At 55.6% G+C, this 7401-nt stretch overlaps 1 pseudogene; it reads left to right on the top strand.

Annotated features, from left to right (window-relative positions):
* The first annotated feature begins 501 nt into the window (after window positions 1-501).
* Window positions 502-6967, top strand: LOC109374142 (leucine-rich repeat-containing protein 57-like; annotated as a pseudogene).
* The last annotated feature ends 434 nt before the right edge of the window (window positions 6968-7401 follow it).

The raw sequence follows: 7401 nt of genomic DNA, 5'->3' as shown, positions 1-7401 counted from the left end.
AGCCCCACCAAGCAGGCGGCAGGGTTTCCTCTGCTTTCTTGGTGTCATCCCTCCCTGCGCCTGAATCAGGCACCTGCCTGGGTCCTCGAGGAGACACAGTGCGACGGATAGGCCGGGGCCAAGCGCCGTGGTTATGGCTCCGAAATGCCATTCCTCTGAACGTCAACAGGACACACACGGGCGCCGAGCTCTGCTGTCAGGGAACAGACAGCCATTCTGACCGACCAACCGACCAAGCAGACCACGGGCGGCAAACTGTTCATCCATTTACAGACAGAAAGGAGCCCCTGGTGTGGGTGGGGTGGGGGGACGCTGAGTGCCACATGTGGGGACCTCCCCGACCCACTGGGGCCTCAGACTTTGTTATTCCAAATGTTTGTTTTCCTCTGAATTTATCGTGTTTTTCTGTAACCCTAAATCTATCTCCACACCTGGGCATAGACCGTGGACACACCTCACAGGTCCAAAATTCTCAGGACACTGTTAGGCTCGGCCGGAGGAATGGAGGGGTGAGTCACAGGAGACTAAAGTTGATCTGTTAGAGTTTATTGGGCGTGTTTGGGCTGCGGGAGGTCAGGCTAGAAAAGACCACCACCTCCCCGAGCAAAAAGGCGTGTGGAGTTTTATGGGCAGGTTAACAGGGCTGTTCCCCCTGCAATGCTCGGGGTGGGTTGGGGGGTGGAGGGTTGCATTGTCTCTCGCCACAAAGGGTTTGGGGGCATGACCAAGCCCTCCGGTTCCACATCCTGGCCCCCAGGCCGCCCTCTGGACCACCCAGGCCCGCTGACCATAAGCCCCCAGGAGACAAACGCAAGCCAGCAGGTATGAAGTCCAACGCAAGACAAGATGGCTTTTGAGATAAGAAGGTTTCTGCTCCTGGCCTAAATATGGCCTGACAGACACTTGGTGAGGGAACATGGAAGGAAGGGCAGCTGTGCAGACACCTGTGAAAAGCACCCCAGGGCCCCAGCCTGAGGGAACACGGGAGCCTCAGAACCGCCAGCCCTGAAGGCACGGCCAAGTCCTGGGGTGTTGGCACAGATGGCGACAGGGGCTGGGCCCAGGGCGGTGGATCCTGTGGAGAAAGCCAATGGCTTCATGCCTGGTCCAGGGGCCAAGGTCTGGGTGGAGGCCACGGACGTCAGCACCTGGTGTCCAAAGCCAAGAGTCACTAGGAGGGCCTGCAGGAGCCATCGTCAGGCCTGGCAGGCTGGAGGGGGGGAGGGGGGGCAGCTAAAGAGACAAAGGGGTGGAGAATGGGAGGTTCTGGGGGGCTCGGCTGTCATGTGAGCACAGGGCCAGTGGGGGCGGGGAGCCCGCGGAGGGCGACGGAGGAGGTGGAGGCGGAACCACCAGCTGCTAGGTGGTGTAGTAAAGGCGAGGGCGCCAGGAGGGCGCAGGGGTACCCAGGGGTGCTGCCACGGCATAACCCCGTCCTGGCAGCTGTGGGGAGCTGGGTGCCAGTGCTGGGGAGTGCCGGGGACTTGGCCCTCCTTTCTCCAGAGCAAATGGCATCCCCATGGCAACCAGAGTTGGAGAGCGATGTGCTCGGTGTTCTGTGCCAGCAAGAACACAGCCCATGTCTGTGCCCACCTGTGGGGGTAACAGGAGCTGTGCACGCGGCCTGGCTTACTGACTCCGAACCATGTGCTGAGCCCCCTCCCAGCTCACACCACCCACCAGGGTAGGGGGTCCAGGGGCCATGCTGTCCCCTTCCTGTCCTTCTATTCTCCATCAAGAACCTGTCCTGGACTCCCCTGAACCCCACCTCCTCCCCCTCCCACCCCAAGGCTGGAGGAAAAGGGCGCAGGATGGGGGGCCCTTGGGTGCCCAGAGTCCTGGGACACCCCTCCTGAGGTGGTGGGCTTGGAGAGAACAGAGGGCTTCATGTTCAGCCCCCGCAGAGGCCCCCATGTGGGGTGGGCGTTGCCCTGTGTCCTCTGTCCCTGTGCCCAGGGTTAGGCCCTGCAGCCAGGGCAGGATGGCCACTCTAGGAGGGAGGCCCAGGGCCACTCGCCTGCAGTGCGCCCCTCGGGCCCCAGGCATCCATTCTGAGGGGGGGCCTGGATGGAGGACAGCTGTGTCGCCCACCACAGGCCACCCCAGGGGAGGCCCCGAGGGCAGTGTGGACCGGCTCTGAAGACTGTCAGGCCTCACTGGTATCAGAGACCCCCGGCTGGCACACAGCCCTTCCCTGCTCACCCAGAGCTCTGACTGTGGGCGTTGCCTGAGGTCCTGGTACAGACGCAGGCGTGGGCAGCTCCCCCCTGGAAACTCCCTCTGCATTCCTCCCTCTGGGAAGTCACGGGGTGGGGGGCATTACTCCAGCTTTACAGGGGACACTCCCTTCCCCACCAGCTGCCCACATCCCTCGTCAGCACCACTGTGGTCGCTGCACCTGCAGGTGGTGGGGCCCAGGACACAGCTCTCCAGCTGGGATCTCAGCTCCTGGGATCTGGGCAGGAAGAGTGGGCTGAGGCGGGAGCCCCGAGAGCCCTTCGCTGCACCCCCAGCTCAGATGGGGGTTGGGAGAGGACACCCAGATGAAGTAACCTGCCTCCTGTGAGGGGCCCTGAAAGCGTGCAGGCTGACCCCACAGGACCAGCCCACTCACGCCTCTGTGCCAGCTGTGGGGCCTGAGGCCACAGGGAAGGACGGCCTCTGGCCCAAACCCTGGTTTCCTCACACGGGAAGGTGGGAGTGACCATAGGTGAGGGCCTGGCTCCCATTCACGGGCCCGAGCGCACCCCCTTTGCCAGGCCAGGGCTCAGGGGACCAAGCACCAGGACGGCCAGCTGGCCGCCTACCAGCATCCACAGAGGGCCCCACTGGGCAGCAGCCCCTCTGGGCCCTGGCTTTGGCCTGAGCTCGTGAACTGACCCCAAGTCCTGAGTCAGGAGCAGGGCCGAAGCCCAGCCCTCTGTTTCTGAGGCCGGCCAGCTGGGAATTCGAGTGGCCAGGCCCGGCAGGTCCCGCCCTCCCACCAGTCACCCTTGGGCCCGTCTGCAGCCCATCTCCCTCGCTGTCCCATGAGCCACGGTCTCAGAACCAGGAAGGTGGCTCTGGGCGCTGCCCAGAAGCAAGGGGCCATCACATGACTTCTCAGGCCACCGTCCCGTCCCACACAACACGTATTTACACACCTCTCCACGGGGACCAGCGGGAGGGGAGCCAGGAGACAGGCCCCGCAGGGCCCACCCAGGAAGCCCCTTCTTCACACACTCCTGCTCCACAAGCTGTTCCCGAAACCTCGCGGGGACAGTTGTCTCCATAAGGCAGGAGCATGAGGCCCCGATGGCTCACCAGGGGACATCGTGAGTGCGAGGCTGCCTGCGTGTCTAGCCGGCACGGCCCCTTCGCCACCCCAGGGGTGGGCAGCATCCCCGTCACCTGTGTGGCCTTGAGCTGAGGACGGTGGATGGTGTCCTGGGGGGTGGGGGGAGGCCAGCTCAGTGCACCCCCAGTCCTTGTGGGGGTCAGGGAGGATTGGAGGGGCGGCCTCCCTGCCCCCTGTACTCCCCATCCTGCTCCCTCCCTCCCCCACAGCTCCTGCCCCTGGCTGGGGCTTCCTCACCACTCCCTGGGCCCCAGCCAGGCCTGCACCTCCAGTGGGGGGGGGGCTCTTATATAACCTCTTCTCACATTGCAGCAGCTTAGAGGTTTAAAGCAAAAACCATAAGCTTTTCCTAATCCAAACATAATAGACACCCCTCCCCACCTCAGCATCTTAAAGATTATCCTCTCAGAAGCCCCACCTGGGAGGGGGTGGTCTCTCCACCCTCACAGGCTGGGGCCCAGGGCTCAGGGCTCATGCTTGGAGGGTTGGAAGGCAGGCTTTGCTTTGACACACACTCCACCAGCTCCCACGATGTCCGGGGCAAGGCAGCGAGCGTGTGCCCTGCAGGCACGAGGGCACGTGGCCTGAGCCCTGTGGGTCTGTACTGTGGTCTGGACAGGTTTTTCTGGGTGTGTGAAAATTCAAGCCTCCCATCTTTGGGGTGCATGTTTTATCATCATAAACACAGTTTTCCCCCCAGGCCTCCTGTCTGCATCCACCTTGCCAGGCTGTGTTGGGTTCCATGACTCTGAGTGGCCCACCATCAACTTGAAGACAACACAAACACAAAGCCAGGGCAGAAGGAATAAGACCCCTCTGTTGCCTTACAGCTACCTCCACGACCGCCCCCGCTGCATTAGCCCCTGACCCTGTCGGTCATGAGAGAGTGTCTCAGCATTCCTGAGACCCAGTGGAATGATATCGGTCACCTCCCCTATATGGAAGGACACAGTAACGAAGTGTCCTGGGGGCTGTGAAGGCTGTATGAAGGCATAGCATTTGTTGGAATACAGTGGGAGCTGGTTAATGGAAAACAGCCTTAAGGCACACAGCATATGGATCTTTGAAAAATGACAGTTTCACTTCCTTGTAGGATTTCAATAAAACTCATGCGTTGACCCGATTCGGGGCTCAGTCTTCCAGGCTGGGTCCCGTGGTCTCGCTCTTATCTGACTTTTGTCTCTTGTTCTTATTCAAGCTGCGTCACCCTCTCGTGTCCCATCTGCCCTTGCCACGCAGGACGTGACATCTGGCGCCCAACCGTGGGAGCTCGAAGAAGGGAAGGCAGACTCCAGTCTTCATAGTGATTCTCACGGCGCAGACCCCAGGAAGGGCCGGCACTCTACTTGGTGAGAAGCAGGGAAAAGTCCTGAGGAATTTTACCGAGGCAACCAGATAAATAACCTAACAACCTTTGTGTGAAAGTGTGAATGTCTGAGTGATTGATTATAGTTTCAAGACTATTATTAGTCGCGAGACTTGAATGGGCTCCAATCTTCGGTTCCGTAATCTGTCATAAGGCATAACGGCGACTGATCATAGTGTCTTTAGGCACTTGTTCACCAGTTCGGGGGCCTAACACCGAAGTGCCTTCAGCCAAGACAGACTTAGTCCCGCGAGGGACGCGGCCAGATGAGCATCTGAGTGCATAATTGAGTGAAAGTTCTATCTTTTTCCTTATCTACTAACATGGGAAATTCTGAGAGTCGTTACAGACCTTATAATTGTCTCCTCAAACAGCTCTTAAAGAAAGGAGGGATAGGCATCCCCAGCCAGCGCGGGTCCTGGGTCTTCTGTGGAGCTGAGTGATAAGAGGCGAGTCCAGGACTCCCTGATCCTCCATAATCTCCTAGTGGCATCTAGCCTTGGAACAACTGCAAAAGTGCGGGGACCTGGTGGTCGGGCTCTCTCTGCTCTTCCCTTTCTGCCTTGCCATTCTTGGGTTGGCCCCCAAGATCCAGAGATCTGCAGGGACCCGAGCTGCGGAGCTAGGCTGGGAAATAATGCCATCCGCTCTCATGTGGAAATCACGCAGAAAACTGGAGTCTTTCAGCTTAAGGACCATGGGCTGACCAAGTTCCCTTCAGAGTTGCAGAAGCTGACGAGCAATCTCAGGAACATCGACTTGTCCAACAACAAGATCGAGAGCCTACCGCCTATGATTATAGGGAAGTTCATCTGCTGAAGAGCCTCTCCGTGAACAACAACAAACTGACCATTCTTTTTTTTTTTTTAAGATTTTTATTGGGGAATTAGGGGGATAGGAACAGTGCTGGGGAATTGGGGGAAGGAGAACAGACAAGTCGCTGTCGTTTTTTTGTTCTTCAATCTAGTTGTGGAGGATGTCGCTTCACTGGCCCAAGTTGGCACCATCATCGCGCTCTTCTCTGGCGAGGCAGATCAGTCGCCGGCTTCTGGACGGCCGCTCACTGCGGCTGCTGGCCGCTCACGCTGGCTGCTGGCTACACACGGTAGCCCATGGCAACCCACTGCCACAGGGGCTGCAGCCTACGCCGTCGCCAGCGACTCACGGCAGCCCAGCTCCAGGTTGAGCTGTTGTTCAGCATCTTAGCTGTGGAGGGCAGTGTCACTGGCCCTCATATGTGGGATCCGAACCGGGGCCCTCTGGCATCCCAAGCGAGTTCTTAACCATCGCGCCACTCGGCTGGCCCCAAACTGACCATTCTTCCTGAGGAGTTAGGCAATCTGAAAAAACTAGAAACGCTAAGCCTAAACAATAATCACTTGAGAGAGCTGCCATCTACCTTTGGGCAATTGTCGGCCCTGAAGACCCTGAGCCTCTCTGGGAACCAGCTGGGAGCACTACCACTCCAACTCTGTAGCCTGAGGCACCTGGATGTGGTGGATCTTTCTAAAAACCAGATTTGAAGCATACCTAACATAGTGGGGGAGCTGCAGGTTATCGAACTCAACTTCAACCAGAACCAGATATCTCAGGTTTCAGTAAAGATATCTTGCTGTCCTCGTCTTAAAGTTCTTTGCCTGGAAGAGAATTGCCTTGAGCTCAGCATGCTTCCACAGAGCATCCTTAGTGATTCCCAGATCTGTGTGCTTGCTGTGGAAGGCAACCTTTTTGAAATAAAGAAACTTCGAGAACTATAAGGCTATGATAAGTACATGGAGAGGTACATGGCCACCAAGAAGAAGTTTGCATGAAGTTCTCCAGGAGCATGGGAATCCTTATAGAACACTGATTTGGAACCTGTTGCAATCTGGCTGAATCAAAGGCGCTTGCTGTTATCAAGGATATCTGCAGTGAGGAGCTGATACTCCAGGAGATTATAATTTCATTTGATCTTTTTCCTTTCCAGAGCTTATCTCAAATAAGCTAAAAGGAATCTAGAGACAGAAAGAGTTCTCCATTTTGAGTCATGGATAGGGCAATGGACAGTGTTGATCTTCAAAATCATCATAAGTTTGGCTTTAAGAAACCAGTAGTAAGTTGCTATTTATACAGTGAAGGGATGCTGCCTGGTAATAGAATAGCTCCACACCTCAGCTTGACATTTCATGTGTAGTTTCAATGTGTAAGCTTTCATAAAGTCAGCCGCCATTCCACCTTTGTGTTAACATTTCACATTTTTTTGAAATTCAAATAATTTGTGAAAGGCTACTATGGTTAATCTAAGGATTTGTGATTTTGTTCCAGTCTATCAGTTCAGTTACAGTATTTATACTTGGGATTTAGAATGTACATAAATATGTGACTGTCCTGATTGAAGTGTACTTTGTCAGAGAAGCACCAATACAACACTAAGAGATGTTCCCCAAGGCTGCAGTTGCAAATTCTTTATTGCAGGTGCCTTATTGGTAGAGGGCTCTGAAGAGCTAAAACCATATATGCAAAACTTGTACGATACAAGGGGTTTTAAGAATCAAGATTTTCCTGAAGCTTCATTAGAAATAATGTCTCATTTCTGGTATCCTTTTCCCTTTTTGTATTTATAACTCTACTAATCAAATTACCTATCAAAAAACTACAACAATATTTTAAAACCTATGTTTAACAAGTTTATTCTCTGAATGAAAGAATATACTAAATA

Source organism: Hipposideros armiger, unplaced genomic scaffold, assembly GCF_001890085.2.
Source record: "Hipposideros armiger isolate ML-2016 unplaced genomic scaffold, ASM189008v1 scaffold_17, whole genome shotgun sequence".
Taxonomy (NCBI): Eukaryota; Metazoa; Chordata; class Mammalia; order Chiroptera; family Hipposideridae; genus Hipposideros; species Hipposideros armiger.
The sequence above is the reverse complement of the archived record's forward strand: the minus strand, read 5'-3'. Positions and strand labels throughout refer to the sequence as shown.